Source organism: Parus major, chromosome 20 (genome assembly GCF_001522545.3).
Source record: "Parus major isolate Abel chromosome 20, Parus_major1.1, whole genome shotgun sequence".
Classification (NCBI taxonomy): Eukaryota; Metazoa; Chordata; class Aves; order Passeriformes; family Paridae; genus Parus; species Parus major.
The window spans coordinates 7,942,442-7,961,022 of NC_031788.1; the positions used below are offsets into that span (position 1 = coordinate 7,942,442).

The 18,581-nt window shown below is 40.7% G+C and overlaps 1 protein-coding gene across 1 annotated transcript in view; it reads left to right on the forward strand.

The window, feature by feature from the left end:
- The first annotated feature begins 1,111 nt into the window (after positions 1–1,111).
- DNAJC5 (DnaJ heat shock protein family (Hsp40) member C5) overlaps positions 1,112–18,581 on the forward strand; it is a 29,605-nt gene continuing 12,135 nt past the window's right edge. Inside the window, exons 1-2 of the mRNA XM_015647610.3 lie at positions 1,112–1,440; positions 14,431–14,498. The gene's annotated coding sequence lies outside the window, so the exon portion shown is untranslated. The remainder of the gene's footprint in view (positions 1,441–14,430; positions 14,499–18,581) is intronic.

The window sequence follows — 18,581 nt, forward strand, 5'->3', positions numbered from 1 at the left end:
GTCCCCGGTGGCGGTGCGGGTCCCGCGCCCCCCCCACTCCTCGGAGCAGGGGGGAAAAACCCCGAACAAAAGGCCTGGGAAGGTGAATTCCAAATGAAAGTCATCTCTGTGTGTGGGAGCCGTGAATCACTCTGGCTCGCTCCAGAAGCCGGGGTGATTTTCCTTTCCCTTTCCTTACATTATCCTGCTTAATTTTTATCGAAATAATTAGTAGCCGCTTGGCTGATGAAGTGCTTAATGAATGACGTACCAGCAACGGGAAGCAAATCCAGCCTTTACAACGTGAAACTTGCAAAGGCAGCATATTTCTGTTTATTCGTGCAGTGTCTTCTGGCTCTCAAATTAAGAATTCCGGTCAGGTAATTCTGGAGATACGGAATGCAACTGGACCGAACGGAGACAGCGGATTCCCTGATAGCGCCTCGCTCCTGCTTTTGTGCTGTATCAATACCTGACTGTTCCACACCAGTGACACAAAGCCTTGAGTTTATTAGTGGAGAGTGGGCACTGATGGAGCCGGTGCTCCCTGGGGAGCAAGGTGAAGGCCATCCTGTCTGACATAAGAGGGAAAGCCAAATGGTTTTATCTTTTCTAGCTTTATTTTTGTTGGTGTGTTAATTTTCGTGCACTGTGAGACATTGCTGTTGAGCTGTCTGTGCTGCGGTAAGGCTTAAAAAAAAAAAAAAAAAAAGCATAAATTTGGTACATTGTCTCAGACCGGTGTGAAATAATCTAATTTTCCCTGCTGATGTTTGCCTTGTGCCAGCTTATCATCAGGAAAGGGAAATGCTGTGTGTGTGTGCTTAAATACTGTGTTAGTTTGCTGCTTTTGAAGCAAAAAACTTGCAGGCCGCAGTCACCCAGTGGCTGAGCAGTGGTGGTTCACCCATTTCTCTGGGTAAATTAAGCTCTCCAAAGTATGCAGAGCTGCAAGGATTTCCTTTGGAAATGCGTCAGGATTGGACCTATTTAAATTCTTGAATTGTAGCAGCCTCCTTGAAGTGGAATTTATTCTTTTGACTGCAGTTTCATTAGAGGCATTTTCAGCTTCTCAGGCATCTGTTGGTTTCAGGTTGCTTAGGATCAGTGTTTGCATTTGTTTGCTTTTGATAGAATATGATAGAATCCTAATCTGACTAAGGGATCCTGAGAAATAGATGCCAAATTAATTTGCTTTAATGAATTAGCTCTAATAAATCAAGTCTGCTATACCCTGGGAGGGAGAAAAGAAGAGAAACAGAAGCTGGAGTGGAAGAGAAATTGACATTAATATATAGAGTGTAAGATGAAAAGAAGTTTATTTTTATTGAGCAGCTTCCTGTGGTTTTCTCGCCATGCTCTAAGGGCTTTGGAGAAATTCGTCGTGTTGCTGGCAGTGCAGAATCTGCTTTGTGAAGAAGTTGGGCTTTGGAGATGGGATTTTCAGCCAAACAGCTTTTTGTAAGCATAAATAAATACTTCTCTCTCTCCCTCATTTATTTCATCTTAGGGATTGTCCTCAGTATTTAAATGAAAGGGGAGATGCTGCAACATGGTCATGTTCCTCCTAAATCTGGGGTGTGTTGCATTGATAGATTGCAGGCTGGAGATTCAAGTGGAAGGTTCCCCTCTTTCCCAGGGTATCTGTCTGTTATATTTAGCAATATTTTGTCAGTGAATGCCTGAAAAAAGTAATGTTTTGTAGCACATCTCCTAGTGTAGACTTGTAGTGTTGATTATTCCTAGGAAGTATGAACACTGTTTCGGTCTTTCCCAGTGCCCAAGGATCCACCTCCTGCTGTCTTGGTAGCCTGTCTGGGTTTGCAGGGGGCTGTAGGCAGTTGATTTGGTTTGTGGCTGACGTTGTGGACCTGGTGGATCATCACTGACCTGGCTTCACCAGGGAGGTTGCCCAGGATGATTGGAGCCTGCCAGAGGCTTGCTCTGCAGCAGATGATGGGAACAGGGGTTGGAATGCAGCTGTGGTATGGACAGGCTTCTCATAACAATCTCACCACGCTGCGTGAAGGGCATTCATGGAGTCAGTGAGGGAGTTTGGATCCTCATACTTTGGAAAACATGGAGCAGCACCAGAGTATTACTTAAGAACTTTCATGCTGGAGAGTCCAGAGCAGGGCATGAAGATGCTTCCAGGGCTGGAGCAGCTCTGCTATAGAGACAAACTGACATTTGGGGTTGTACAGCCTGGAGAAGAGAAAGTTCCAGGAAGACCTTAGAGCCCCTTCCAGTATCTAAGTAACTCCAGCCCCTGAAGTGACAGAGGACAGGGTTAGCTTGGATACTAGGGAAGAATTCTTCCCAGAGAGGAAGAATGGTGATGCCCTGGCACAGGCTGCCCAGAGAAGCTGTGGCTGCTCCATTCCTGAAGTGTTCAAGTCCAGGCTGGATTGGAGTAGCCTGGGATAGTGGAAGGTGTCCCTGCCCATGGTAGGGAAATGGAACTAAGTGATCTGCAAGGTCCCTTCCAAACCAAAGCAGTGTGGGATTCCATGAGCCTGGCAACACAAGCATTGATGCTGAGACCCCTTGCCCTCACAGGTTCTGTGTTTGGAAGGGGATGGTTGTCAGTACTGATGCTGTTATTCATTGTAGTTCTTTTGTGGTGAGCTTCAAGGAGGACTTTTGTTTGTGTTAAACAGTGTGGCAGGGAATATGAATGGAAGTCTAATTGGATTACTTAAGAAACCGAGTTTTAGGTCAAATATAAAAATTGCCATTCTGACTCTATTTTTTGAATTTATGAACTCAGTTGCCAGAATATCCTCTCTGGGAAAGCAGGCACAACTGAAGGCTGGGAGGGCCTTCAGCAAATCCTGTCTATCCATTGAATGACTTGACTTAGAACAGTGGTGCTGTAAGTGGCCTCTGATATTTGCCGTATTTCCCTCTTATATCAGTTTGCCAGTTTGTAATATTTTTTTAAGTATCGTTAATGTTAATAACCAGATCAAAATATTTTTCTGTATGTCTGGAAATGGATTGCCAGAACTTTTCTGCAGACCTTATACCCTGACTGAGCACTCCAGTACCTCCCCCAGAGCATGCAAACTGGCATCTGCTGGCAACTTCACTGCTCTCCTGTCAAACCACAAACAGGGATTAATTTAAGGTAGTTTTAATACATCAACTGATTTCCCTCACAGTTTGCTCTTGAGCTGTGCAAGTCCTCTTTGTTTAGCTTTGCCTCTGCCTGGGAAGATGAGGATCTTGTGTCTCTCTCCATTGGCCTAAGGTAAAGGATGTTTTCCAGGAGCAGGAGTGTGCGGCTTGGGGGTTCAGTGGGGTGACCCCCACCTTCTCAACAGATGGCACAGACTCCTGCAGTGAGCCTGTCCCCTGTCTCAGTTGTGGCCACCTGGGCCTTGGGACAGTTGGGTCATTACAGAATCCAGAGGGAGGGATGAGGAACGTCACCAATGGCCAGGACCAAAGTGAAGAACCGCACTGTTTCTTTTAACCTGGAGAAGTTATTTTCCAGGTAGTCTGATAATTGAACTAGTTTGGATTAAGCAGTACTGGTACTCTGTGGTGATGGTGGTTGGTTAGCCAGTGGCTGCTTTCAATCTTGAAAGAAAGGAGTTTGAATGTTGTGATATCTTAGGATTTCCTTAGTTGAAATATTGTCTTAATCAATAAAAACATATGAGGCACAGTTGTTGGAAAGGACATATTTTACCTTCAGAGGCACTTTGCTTCCTATTTCAGGCCATGCAAACTGATAGACCAGTGTTCCAGAAGGTGCCTCAAAAGATTGCTTAAATGTTTTTAACAAAGTGTTGGTAGCCAATAAAAAGGGTTACCATTTTTTTCTGCATAGAATACTTAATTCTAATTAGTGACATTAATTATGAGTTTCTAATGCATTGTTGATACATTGTTTTTTTAATTGGGAGAACATGAATAAGATTGTTTTAGTATATGTTAAAATTTCTTATGTCCTAGCAACTCCTATTTCCACTTATCTTGTATCTGCATTGCACTGAAATGTGCCTTTTTAAAGCCTTTTTCTGCCTCTTTCATTAATGGTGAAGTGTTTTCAGTGCCAGTGTGTTGTAGGACCAAATTCAGTAAAATTTAAGTGTTTTTTTCCTCTGGGTGCAAGTTTTTTATCTTCTTGTGCAAGTACTGAAAGGAGAAAATTGAAGGTTTGTGGTACACAGGGGTGCAAACAGAACGAGTCCTCTAGGCCCGAGTTAAATTAGCAGCTGCCATCTCCTCTTTCATAATCTGCTCAAGGGTTTTGTAAATGAGAATAGAGTTTCTCAATGGAAGACTGGGGCTCTTTATTTGTTTCTCTTTTTAATATACTTCAGTGCCATCATCTAAACTTTGTTGGGCGAATGGTTGAGCAAACAACCCAGTGGCATTTGGTTACCTGTTACCAAAGCATCACTAAGGAACCTTTTTTTCTGTTTTGTGACATAAGTCTCCATTCATTAACTGGCATTTTTGTGGTGGTGGCTTCTGACCAATGAATGATTCAAGTACGCAGTTCAGTTGTTGCAATGACAGGCAGTATCTCAGACCAGTGACAGAAAAGCTCAAACCAGAGCTCCACCAACACCCCACATTTTCCCCTCCTGACTTTGGGACTTCCTCTTCCCTCTGAGAATATTTCTTTATATGTCTGTCAGGAACTGTTTTAAAAGTCCTGCTTCTGCTTTGGTCACAGGGAACTTCACAGTCCTTCCTTGGTTTCATCTGGGTCTTACTAAAATTGTGTTTGTTGTCAGGGATTCTGGAACCTTTGCGACTTTTAAGGAACAATCTGTAGAAAAAGTGAATGTACAGAACGATTGCTCATTTGTAGCAGGGAAGGGAGAAGTCCAGAGTTGTCTGATGTCATTACAGTGACTTGCTATGCAGTTCCAGAAAGCAGAACCTCACAGAGGTCTTCTCTTTGCATTTTCCCTTTTATGTCTTTAATTTTTTTGGCTGTACTTCAAATGGAAATATTATTTTCCATCCCATCTGCCATTACTTATTTTATGTCTTAGCAGGTTTTTCTGTTGCTGTGCAGTTTTATTTATGTAGGCCTTTGCCTGGGTCAGTTGTCGGAGAATTTTCTTTATGAATCTGCATCTCATGTCTTGGGGATTTAGGGACATTTACTGGAAACACGTAATTAGGTTTGAAGCTGCTTGTAGAGAGGAGGGGGACTTGGGATCTAAACTCCAGATGTTGTGGGCAGTTTCTAGTGGTAATATCTGCCATAATCTTGAATGTGATGTGCCAGGTGCAGGAAATTCTACCAAGGCTAGGCCCCATCAGATGAGATATTTGTAATTACAGGTTGCTTCTGGAGTTTCCTGAGGGTAAGAGATTATCGTTAAAAATATTTTAAGTAATGTCTTAATTTTTCTTCTCTGTGGTTCAAAGGTCATCATGGAAGCTGATGCTCTTGCTTCTGATAGAAGTACAGGAAGGGGAATGAGCAGACAAAATGGGATGTGTAAGATCCTGTTCAGAGTCTGGACTGCAGTTGCCTTTGGGAGCCATGTGACATTGTGATAAAAGCAGGTGGAAGGGGAATAAAATTAATAAGTGTTCGTGTGCTTTCACAATGGCCATATGGGATCCCTGTGCAATCATCTGGACAGGGAATTGAAGCAGTGCTGGGTTTGGTTTTTTTTAAGATGTGTTCTAGTCCACATCCACCAGGGACTGGAGTTATCCCAATGCAGTTCCAGGTCAGACTGATGACAGCTTTGATCTGACACATTGGACCCATCTGATACACCTCACCTGACTTGATCTGTGTGGCATTTTGGGCAGGGCCCCTTGGGCAGTGACCTGGGGAAGAGATTTGGAGTGTTTGGTGGGACCTTGGTTGGAGGTCCTGGATCCTGCACTCTTCCCATCACTCCCTGGTACCTCTTCACCTGCTGTTCTTGAGGAGGGAAGGGACCATGAAATCCTCTGAAACATGAGGTGACCTGTTTCTGGGAAGCTCTAACCAGAAGTATTTCTGTTTTAAATTGAATTTAAAAGCTAGATTTAGTTACTGTTAGAACAGTGAATTGCTGATAGCACTGAGTTGCTGTTCTTTGAGAACTTGAGGAACATTTTCCATGTGATGCCTACTGAGCTCTGTCACACAGAGTGCTGTATTCACTTGTACAATTCTGAGGTGTCTTGGAGTTCTTCTGCTGAGTGGTGAAGGAAGAACAGGGTCTGAAGCATGTCTTCTCTTTAGAAAATTTGCTTTATTGTTTTGAAGTTTGGTTTGACAAATCATTGGTCAGTCAGCCCTACTTCTGAGGGCTCTAAAGATAATGCTGGGAAATAACATTCTTGCTTGGAGTTGGCCATTTTTATCACAGAGCAAAATAAATGCATGTTCTATAGAATTACTTTTGTCTGGACAGTAACTAGTGAAAATATTATTTTCCTTAATAAAGTCTTACTTTTTCTTTTCCTACAAAGTTCCTGATTTCAACACTCGCTCCCTTCATTCTTGTTGAACTTTTAAATTGGCACAACATTGGCTTTTCACTATTGACTTGAGAAAACCAGGCAGTCAGAATTAATCAGAAGGTGTTTGGAAGGTGCAGAGGGTAATTTCCCCAGCCTACCTTACTTTTTCCCTGAGTGCTTTGGATAACAGGGCCAGCAGCCAACATGACTTTGTTATTTGACCTGGCATGGAGTATACGTTGGATGCAACATCCTGGATGATGAAAACCCAGCATCTCCTATGGTTGTCCTGTAATGCACAACTCCTTACCCTGGTTTCCTGCAGCTTATCTTAAAACCACATTTCTTCCTGTGACTTGTTTTGATGTTTCCCATATAAAGGCCAGGGAGGTCCTTCTTACTGTTAAAAAGGATCTGTGATGCCTTTCACTCTTGCTGTTTTGAGGCTGTTTAAATGTATAGATGTATAAAATATTATTTTTAAATAACCCTACATGAGGAAAGGTGCTATTTTACAGCTAATTTTGTTCCGGTTAAGGAGCTCCAGGAGGACATACCCTTGGTTTGGGGAATACATGGAGGAATGACCCTGGTTTAACATTGTACTGATGGCATCACATCAGGGGTACAGTCAGAGTGAAGAGACATCTGTCACGCTCCAGTGTTAGAGAAAATCAGAGAGAAGAATAAAAACATCAGCCAAAAACTATGCATACAGTTTTCTGACTTTATTATCTATTATTTAGGTGGAAAAGACTAAATGTGATAATTCCCTACTTTGTGCTGAAACTGAAAGGCCTTGGGAATGGCAGTGATTAAATTATGTCCCTGTATAATAGTGGCCTTTTGGTTCTAAGCCCTCTGAAATGTGACTCCTGTCTGAAAACCTAGTGTATAAAATCTGTATGTGTTCTAATTCTTACCCAATTATAGTGTTAGAAAACTCAGTTACAAATAAAATCTGAACGTGGTTTTTCCTGAAGTGTCAGGTTTTCAGGCTAAGTCTGTGGTCTGAAATTCAAGCAGTGTCTTTTCTTATTAAATCATCAGTGAGTTAGTGGGAAAATCAGTAGGACAAATACATTCTTTGTTCCCTTATTATTTCTAAATTATGGACTGGCTTTGTTTTTTTCTTTTTAAGCAGCCATGAAATACTGTTGCTAGACTGAGTGGTGGAACTGAGGACATCCTTCATCAGGCAGTCTGCAGATTAAATGTATGCAGAGTGAGGGAACAGGGGAAATAAATATCATTATGGTTTGTGGGGGAGTAGTACAAAATAAATCTTTTTGTTGGTGAAACCACACTGTATGGTTAGAAAATACCAAAGAGTTTGTCTCCTGTAAGAGAATGCCAGTTTAAATTAAAGCTGTTTTTAATCCAGCCCTGTGATTTGTTTGGGTATTTGTAGCTGAAAGAGCTGACTCCAGCATGCAGGGGGTGTACTGGGTGTCATTCTGGGGATATCATGAGAATATTGTGACATTAGCATTGTATTCATAGGGATGAATTTGGGATCACTAGGGAATAAATGTATTCTCTACCCCAAGGTGCTTTCTCCTGTAATTTACTGTGTGTTTGTCCCTGGACATGGGCTCTGGTTTAATTCACCTGAGAAGAAACTGAAATATTTGCAGTGAAGGCATCACCTCTGGCATCACCCAGCCTTCTCAAGGAACTTGGTTGTATTTTCCTGCCAAAACAACAAGTAGAAATTTTGAGTAATACAAACTGTGCTGGTCAGTTCAGATTTTATTGTGGAATTCTGTGGTTTTAGCTCCTTCCATGCTTCTGAATGAAACTCATTTCATCACAGTTTTTAGACCATTTTCTGTAACATCTGACACCACCCAGAGGGGAGAAATCTGTGGCATAAAGTGAAGAATGCCTTCCATGACACATATATCTATCTATATCTATATATCTGTATCTATATAATCTGTTTCTATATATCTATATATATCTATATATATCTATATGTATATATATCTATCTCTATATATATCCTGGAGATAGTCTCTGGGGGTATTGATATGTTTGGGTTTGTGCTTACCCCTTGCAATGGTCAGAGGAGTTTTACCTACAGCTTGTGCCCCACTTCTAATCAGAGCACTACTTTCTCCTGGTAATGTTTTATTTGTTTTGTTTTTATTTCAGTTGTTTTTTCAAGCCTGAAATATCTTTTACAACATCAATTGCTCAGTTTCTGTGAGGAAGTGAAATAATCAAATAGTCTCCTCCCCACCTTCCACAAAAACTGGGGAAATCCAGTTGAGCAATTAGGAGAAGAGAGAATCTTTAGATATACTTAATTTTTTAACTTTGCAGAATAAATAATCTCTGGAACTAAAGCCTTTGGAACTTAACTGAGTGGATATATGTGCTGCTTGAATAATTATGCACCACCTTAGGCTGGAGGACCTGATTGGATGCCAGAGGTAGAAGTGGGGGGCAGGGGAGTTTACTTTCTGTCTGTATTATTAAATAAATAAGCTTAATTTTTAGAACAAAACCTAGTATCCTGTGAAATAGGCTCTGCCAGAGGCAGTGACGTTGGGTTCCTGGTAATCATATAAAGGCATTTTGGCTTTTCTGTTCCTGAGCTGGCTGGGTGGTTGTTTCTGGAAAATATAAATTCTTTGTAAGTTCTGCTGTTCAATTCTGATTATTTTGCCTTTTTATGCAGAACTTTTTAAGTGGAAGATTTATGTGCTTGGTGGGAGACAACCATTAAAGAGCAGAGATTAATAATCTGAAAATAGGTGAAGTTTCTCAAAAGGGGAACACCAGAGTGGATCATTTTAGATCAGGCTGAAGATACCAGTGTTGCCTTCAGTTGTTGCTATAAAATGGTCTTCCTTTCTTGCTTTTTCATTCATTAAAATAAACTATTAATTTCAAAGTCTTTAGCAAAAACTGCTCATGATAGAAACTGCCAAGAGAGTTTATAGTGTTTATTTGATGACAAAGCAGTTCTAACACCAAATTAGGTGTACAATAATTTTGGTATCTGTTCTGCAGTTTGTAAGACCATACTTGTATATTATTTAAACTGTGTGTATGGGGAAACCCTCATTTAACTTTTCATCTGCCTCTGGAAAAGAAAAAAGGAATGAACTTTTTTCCCCTCCATGTCCTACTGCTGTTGATGAGCACAGAGAGGAACCACCTTCCCCTGCCCTTCCAAGTTAATTTTGGATAAATCTTCTTCTTGCCCCTTGCCAACCAAGTTGCAATTTGAAAGATGTGTTCCTTTCTGTTCCTTTTGTGTCTCAAACTGCTTATTTGGCTTTTTTGCTGTACTTTGTAACCTTACTTTGTTCCTTCTTTTTAACCAAGCAAAAACCTCCTGTACTGTAAAAAGGGGCTGCTTGGATCGATGTTCTCCCCTTAAATTCTCTTTTTGTAGCAGTCTGTCAAGGGATTCATGTTTTGACATGATTTTCTCAACCTTTTCTTACACAAGACAATAGACTTCTTTTTTTCTTTTATTCCTATTTAAAAGGCTTTAGTTGTCTTACCTACAGGTGTGACATAATAGCATAAATCTCATTTTTATATGAGTAGACCCCTCTGTTCCAAGTGTTCTTTTATATTTTAAAGGTTAGGCTATATTGATATAATCATTAACAATATGAGGGTTTTTTTATTGATGTAGTTTATACAACCCACTTAGCAGAAATGAGGCTTTATGTCTTTGAAGAAGTTTAAGGTACTTCTTCTCCAGAAGAAGTGGCATCAGCACCACTCCACCCACAGCAGGGAATGTTGTGGGTAGGATGATTTGTTCTAGTGAACTTGCAGTGAGTAGTCACAGTGATTCAAAAACTATTTATAGGGAAGAAAAATTAAGAGTAATAATGAACAAAGCAAACAGAGCTGCTGAATTTTTAACTGACTGAGTAAGCAGATGTGGTTTTTTTTTATAGCCGTGTTCAGTTTGTGATACTTGCACTCTGCACATAAAGTACTGTGATGTCATAAACAATAATTCAATATTGCTGAAAGATTAAATAGGAGCAATGAAATCCTAAGTAGGGAATCCACTAACCCCCCCTCGCAGGTTTTTAGAGTAATTATTTTAATTGAGGAGAGAGGATAGAAAATGCAAATCCAATACTTCATATTTTCTTCCCTAATGTGGAAAACCACCAGTAGGTTTGAATCTTACTCTTGTGTAGGGTACAAGGTCACAAGTCTTTATAACAGGTTGGTCAATCAGACTTAAATGGTTACATTTTAATCTGCTAAGCTCATTAGAGAAACAACACTGTCGCTGTAGTTAAGTTTGTCACAAGTTTCAGTGTAACCTCCCTTGCAGTCAGCTGTCGTGGATGTTAACCTTGGTTCAGACTTGAATTTAGCAGAAAAATGGTATTGTTCGAGATTTCAATTATTTAAAAGCTGTGTGTTTATGTTTTTTAAAAAGAAATCAAGAGAATTTAATGAAGTTTTTAGTATCACAGTCTTTCAGTGTAGGAGACCTGCCCTCTGTTCCCAAGGCAGGTGGATTTTGACACAGTAAAGTTCTTTTTTTCTGGGAGATGTGTGCATTTACATCAATTCTCTGGATACTCAGCTTTCCATCAGGGCTTATATGTTAAAGCAGAATGTTTCTATGGATATGAGATCTCTCACATGATCTTTATCAAAAGGTCACAAACTGAATAGCAAAATCCAGCTGAAAGGCTTTTGTGCTGTGATATAAAAAAATATCAATGCCAAAACACTCTTGGATGCTTTAATGAAATAGGAAAATGTTAATGCTCCAATTAATAGGTTAAAAATCTTTATTTCAAGACAGGCACAGGGTGAAGAAGAGTGCTTTAAAATAGTAGTGGTCTTCTTCAGGCACTTGCTAGCCAGATTGCTTTCTCTTCACCTTTTTCACATTGTTTTTCCAGTAATGATTTATTTAGCAAGTCATATAATCAAGAAGGGGTGTGAAAATAAAGACTTGGGAGTTTCTATCTTGTATATTGACTTACTTTATTTTATTTGCCTTAACTGCAACCTTGTTTCTTTAAATACTTGCTAACCCTGATAAAGCTATCCTGTACATGATGAAGATGGATTATGGAGCAACGTATGCTTAGATAATTCCCCCTTTCTGGTAGCAACATATGGAGCAGGATGAGGACAATTCTACCAGTAGAATTATTCTGTAAAAAGGGTTCTCCTCCATCTCTCAGAGGAGGTTTGAGTTCTGAAGAAATACGTATGCTTTTTGTCCAGTAGAGCTGAGAATATGTCTGATTTCTGGAAGGAGAAGGCAGTATCTGTCTCTTGGTTAGAGAAGGAAAGGGTGCTGAGCCTCTTTATGGTTCCAGTATATGGGGAAGCTACAACAGTGTATAAATTGGATTCAAATTTGCAGGAGAAATAAGGCTGGAAGAGCTGGTTGTGCTATGAGCAAAATGGTTGGAAGAGCATGCAACCTCCCCAAGTGAATTTCTTCCTTTGTGTTACAAAACTTACCAGTTTTAATGTGTTGCTGAATTCAGTTTGCATTTGTGTAGCTTCTTGTTTTTATCTTTATAATTCTTTAATCTTTTTTTCTTCTAATTTTCATACTCATTTCTCTATTTTCTGATTCTTAAACAGTTATATTCCTCCCAGACTTCTTTCTTTCTTGTGTGTGTTGTTGAACGGGGTGTCATGCACTGATGTGGATTTTGAGTGCTCTCATTCCTTTTCCAGCATCTGTCCTTTTATCTTCTCTGCTTTTATTTGGATTGTGAATATCATGTAATAAGGAGTGGGGATATTTACAAGTAATTACAAGCAGGGTATTATGTAGAGCTCTGGGTCAGTGGATCTGGCCTGCTGAATAATGGGATTGGATGGGGAGATCAAAACATTCCTGAGTCACTAAATTGGAATTTCCAGTTGCAGCAGAAACTGAGGGAGCAAACCCTTGGGAGGTGCTGGGCTGGCTCAGTGCTGGCAGGGAGGATGCACTGGGGAAGGGAGGATGTGAAGTAGCTGGCATGGGGTTCTCATATACTTCGGTTTTTACAAGAAGCAGTTTCCTTGGGAATTTATTTTTGTCTTGTTTGGTTATTTTCAGCTGTAAATCAGGCTTCCTGCTCTTAATGAAAGTTGGTATTGGCATAGCTGTGAGACTGAAAGAAATATTGCTGCTTGCAACCAGATTAAGACAACACTTCACTATATATTTTGAGTCTCTACATGGCTGGTTATTATATATATATAAGTACTGTAAAAAATATTAACTTTTCTGCTGATGGAGTTTTAGTGAGGCCTGGGCCAGGATCTTGTATTTGAGCCTTCTATCCACACATCAGTGTATGATATTTACATCATTATATGCCAAATTCTGACCTTAGCAGGATAGCTAATTTTTTCAAAGTACATTTATCTCCAAATTACATTTGGACTTTGCTTTTTTTCTCCTGTTCTAGTCACATTATTTCCATAAATTTGATACAGTTTGACTGTCAACATACTGGGATCTGGGCTTGCTGTCTGAAACAGAATCAGTGGCACAATTAAAGGTGATCTTCATCTGGGTAGGAAGCCATAATTCTGGTTGCAAACACCATTAACAATCTGCAGATTTCTGTAAATGCTTAAAGAATGTTCTTGCTGTGGATTACTTTTATATGAAGAAAGCTGTGGGCAGGGAACATGGGAGCTTCTATAGCTTCACAAAATAGGACGTTTTTCCCTGGGGAATTAGTCCACCCTCTAGTATTGCACAGGCTCTGAGTGGGAAAGTTTAACTCCCTGCCTTTCATTATTCAGGAAAAGTCCTTTGCTGGTTCCTATCAAAGGAACTAAACAGATCTATTAACAATAAGCTGATTATTGAGTTGTTGGTTGGTTCATTCATACCCACTTAGGGATGTGTTGCTGGATCAAGCAGCTTCTTACAGATGGCACCAAGCAACTGCTGTGAGCAGCAATGCCAGCAGCTCCCTGGGTGTATTCCCAACATCTCTGTTTGCCATGCTGGAATCTTCCAGCCCATGAAAGGCCTAATTATTAATTCAATGGGGAGTTTATTTCTCAAGTGCATTCAGAGCTTGTTCTCTGAAAGCTGTTGGAAGGGTTTGTATGACAATTAAGCGATGACTTGCCAGGTAACAGCTGCTCTGAAGTTCCGCTCACGAGGTTTATTGTTCAGTCATCTAATGCATAAGTGACTTTGTGATTGGTAATGTGGGTTAGATGTGTCCTGTACCTGCTTAATCAGAAAGGTATTTTAATCTGTTGCAGTGATTTTCCCTGATTTTTTCCATAGCACCATGTAGCATTTCCTAGGCTGCTCTTGCCCCTTTGCTCTGTTCCTTCCATGTGATGGCTGATCTGGAGCCTTGACTGCTGAAAGACCAAGTGTGTGCTGCTGGGTCATCTCAGGTTCTCTCCTTCCTTGTTCACCAGAATGAGACTGGTTTTTTCCTTTGGGTGATCTTCAGGATGAGGGAATGCTAACTGGATGACACCACAGTTTTCTTGATGGAAATCTGTCCTGGCAAGAGGAGCTGGTGTTGCTCCCCAGAGCAGGCTGTGCCTGCTGCTCTGGTGCCAGAGCTTGGGGTCTGCTGCGTTAGCTAAGCTGCTTTGCAGTCTCTAACAGCACAAGAGATTACCATGACTTGAAAAACATGCTTATCGTGTTCTCAGTACATATATTCACAAAGGTCTAAGTTGAAAAAGTCCAAAGTCTTGAACAGGTAATGGTTATTAGAGTTTCCATGCAACTGGGTAGGTGTGTGTCTTTCCCATAATAAAAGTTGAGGGAAAAGAAACTGAATCTCTGGTTCAAACCATAGAGGCCTTGACTATGTGTTTTTAAATATTTGTGATTTATTTTGACAGTTTATTAATTCTAAAGACAAGTATTTACATTGTGTGGACTTACTTTGTACTTGTGGTACAAATATTTATAAAACACTTCTGTGTTTTTACTGTCCAATAATGTGATGATAATTTATCAATGAATCCTTAACTTCAGAAACAACTAATTTGCTTTTGTTTTGTCTTTAGGAGAATCAGTTTTAGAAGTGTGTGAAGGTTGTTATCACTTACCTTAGAATATTCGAAATAGACACCAGGTGAGTTCTGGATTTTTTTAATTTCTTGTAGCTTCTCATTTAAATGCAGAATATTGCTGAGGAAACAAAGTTTCCTATAAAAATCTTACTACCTCAGGAAGCCAAGGCTAAAACACCTCATATTTTTCGTGGTAGCACAATCTTGAGCATGCTTCTTTCATCTCCCCTTTAAAAATGTTTTGTTGTTTTTTTTTCCTTCCTTGAAAAATACCAGACTGTGAGGACAACTCTAAGTAACTCTGAGACAGATGGACAGGATGTGGAGGCCAGTGGTGCTTTTTCCTTTCTGTGACAAATCATTATTTACTGAAGTGCTTTCAGGCTTGGTGTTTTTATTTAGACTTTTACTGATAAATACTGGTTGGGATTAATTCAGTTTTAGATTAACACCTGTAGTTAATTTTCTGCACTGGAAATCTTTACAAAGCTGAAATCTTAGCTTTAACAAACATTATATTTTACCACTTAGCAGCAATGCTTTGTGGAATCCAAATCTTAACTAAAATACTCGAGTGCTTCCTAAAGTCCTATAATAAAGTATCAACTAGACATTATTTTTGTAAGAGTTGGCAAAACATCATTTCCAAGCTGGACTCTTTAATAATCTTTTAATATGCTCTTAAAACTGTAATTGTAGAGGGTTTGACAGCATTCCTGATAGTTTGTATTACACACATGTGCAGGGTTGGGCTGAGCTGGGACAGCAGCAGCCTCCTCCTCTCCAGCACTCCCAGCACTTCCCTGAGTCTGTCTGGGTCATTCCTTCTGGTTCTTATTTTCCCTTTTGGGGATTCCTCTCTTCTCACTGTGTTACTGGTGATATTTTGGAAGACTGGGAAGATGTTGTGTACTAGTTTTAAACAAACTCCTTTGCAAACAATGTCCATTAAGGTTAATAACCTCCCATTATCCTGTGATAGTGGGTATCATTCACTGTGTCAGGAGGAGGTGGATTTTCTCCCTTACAGTGGGATTTCACTTTCTGGAACAGCTGTTTCCATCCAGATTCCCCACACTGTGTGTAGACAGTTCACTGTAATGCTGTGGACAGCACCTGTGTGCAGGTCTGTGTGTTGGCACATGCATTCAGGGAGTGATTTTATTATTTTTTTTAATTTTTAGGAACTTAAACTGATGAGTGTACAGACATTGAGAAAATTAGAATTCTGGAGATTGTGCCCCAGCATCCTACTGTAGTAATATCTTTAAAGCTAATATTTTTTTGTGTCCTGTGCCCCTTTTGATTTTGACCAGTGGAGCTGAACAGCCAAAACTCCTTCCCAGAGCTGTGTTTCCTCCAGCAAGGAAATTCAAGAGACAGCAGTAGCTGTGTGACTTACACAGGGGAGATGGGAAAAGTGATAGTTTGGTTTACAGTTTTCAGAGGATTGTTCTTGAATAAATACTCAATGCTTCAGCCTTGGAGTGAGATGAGAAGTACTGCTGTTAGTCTGCTTCCAGAGGCTAATGACATGTTGTGGGTACTGTCCATGGAATTAGCTTTCCATCCCTTTATTTCAAGGTAGCCAGCCCTTCCTAGATCCAGCAGTGGTGGTTCAGAGTTGTCCCAAGCACCTGGTATTTGTGTGAGCAGTGCCAGTACTTCCACCCTCCATTCTGCCACACAGCTCAGCATGTTTTCTTGGAGAAATTTATCCCCCTCACTCCCAACTTCACTGAAATTCTTTGCAGCATCTTGCAGCAGATCAGGTGGAGTTTAATTCCTCCTTCCCTGCTTCTGGCCACCAGATCTGCTGTCACCCTTTTCAGTGCAGACATTCTTTGGGATGTTCTGTGAGTATTTAATTCCCTAAACTGGCAGAGAACTATTGATTTTTTTTTTTCCTTGGATGTAATAACACTTTGCCATTTTAATGAGTTAAATACAACTTCCAAAAGGGTCATCAGACCTGGCTGAAACTAAGGTATCACCAGTTTAATGAAATTTGATGGGATTCTTTTGGGAAGCTGAAAAGCAAATTAGTGTCTCTAACTTTGAAATTTCCATGGATGTATTTAGAACATTAAGGCTGACTTCCATAAATAACCTGCCAGGTTTAATCTGAGTCTTTTCAGCAAGGTGCTGCTGAAGGAAATTGCCTGTTGTGATAGAGCTGACTGAGGCAGGATATTGTGGTACTCAGATGGTTAAACACTCTGCTGGTTAATCCAGGAGATTACCTTTCTCCAGAGCCTTCCCAGAGAAACCTCTTCAGGGCATCCTGCTTGGTTAGAAAAGGGAGCAGATGGCTTGTTGCTGCTGAACACAACAGTTTTTAAAAATACAGGGCAGCTTTCAGGATTGTGAATTAGAGCCACGTGTGAAAACAGCAGGAGGAATGATGCCCGAGTTTAGGAAAACTCAGAACTTAAATAACTTGCACCTTTACTGTCTGTTTCATATTTAAAAAGCCAAAGGTTACATTCCTAGTAATAATACTCCTCTGTTCCTTTAAGTAAAAAGCTTCCCAGATGAATTCCCATCACTGCCTTGTCCTCCACTCTTCTGCCAAGGCCAATATATCCATTTCATACCAGTTTGGAGAAATAAATGCTAACATCCCATTACACCAAGCTGTGGATCCCCAGCACTGTTCCGATGGAAGCAATTAAGGATGCAGCAGTGTGGAATTGTATCCCTGTGCCTGCAGACTGATAGATACTGCCTGGGTCAGACTGAATTCATTTTTATTAAACAAATTGGCCCTAATTTAACAGTGCAGATTTTGTTAAGCAGAACATGGTGTATGGCTGTGATCTGCAGCATCTGTCACCAAGGCCACGTTGGATTGATGTTACAGGAAGCTTGTTATGCTTAAATAGAGCTGTAGCTTTTAGCAAAAATGTCCATAATGCCCTGGAAGCTCCTGTTTCAAGCAGTATCTTCTTCAGAAGGGCTAAATCAACATGTAAAATTCCAATCAGGATGCATTTTTTCCCCCCTCCTAACTTCTCAGGTCCCTGTCCAAGAGCAGTAGTGACAGACACTCCTTGGCAGGGAGCTGCTGGCAGGGACTGGTGTGCTGGAGCTGCAGGGAGGTTCCTGGGAGGGTGGGAGGAAGTGATGATGGGCACAGAGCAGGGAGCCTGGGAAGCAGTGGGAGCAGGCTGGTGTGATTAGGTAGATTATCAGAGACAGGTCAGGATCATCAGTCTCTGACCTCTGCTTCAGGGTAGAGGGGGCTGGGAAAGAGCCTCTGGGAAAGACTCAGAGGGTTGTGTCTGCTGTGTGCCTGGCTGGAGGGGTTCTTTACTGAAATACGTTTTTTTTTTTTCCCTGAATCAGATTATGCCCAAATAAGTGAGTTGTTTGTGTTGTGTCTTGCAGCACTCAGTAATTTTCTTCCCATACAAAAAGCTTTTGGTACTGAACAGTGTCCTTGAAAAGAAAATATTTTCTCGCCCTACCCACACATTCACCTTCCAGATTTGGGGTGTAGTTTGAATTTTTAGCCAAAGAATTAGAGTTTAGACTATTTATTATTAATAGTAATAATTTATAGCATCCTATAGGAAGCTTTAAATTAAACTGGGAAGAATTGCCAAAGGCTTCTCGAAGGAGATGAGGGTTTTGTTGACCTGGTGTATTCCAGTTAAAGCAACAGGACCTGGTGCTCAGTGTTGAAAGTCAGAGAGGCCAAGTGAGGGAGAGAATCAACAGCAGGGTCTGAGCTGAACAAGACAATGGTGATGTGTCTGTCCACATCCTTGTGACTTGGTCTCCCTGGTGTTGGGAGAAGCAGAGGTGTGGTCACAGCTCCACCCAGGACGTGCAGGGGGTGAGGGCTGAGGGCGCTGCTTTCAGCCAGCCTTGTGAAAGCTGAGGTTATTAATTTGTTATATAAGACATAGGGTTAAATTAGAAAAGTCTGGTGCTTTAAAAATCTTTTTCAAAGGCTGCTTAATCTGGTGTGGGCTAATTGTAATGACATAATCCAAAAATAGCCAATAGTCTTTTCTTGGATGCTCATCCTGGCTGCAGTTCTGCAGCTAAAGAACAGTAAAGCTGATCTCCTCAGGATGGGAGAGGGCAGAACCAGATCTGGTCCTGGCATGGCACAGGGGACACCCCTGGGGTCTGTT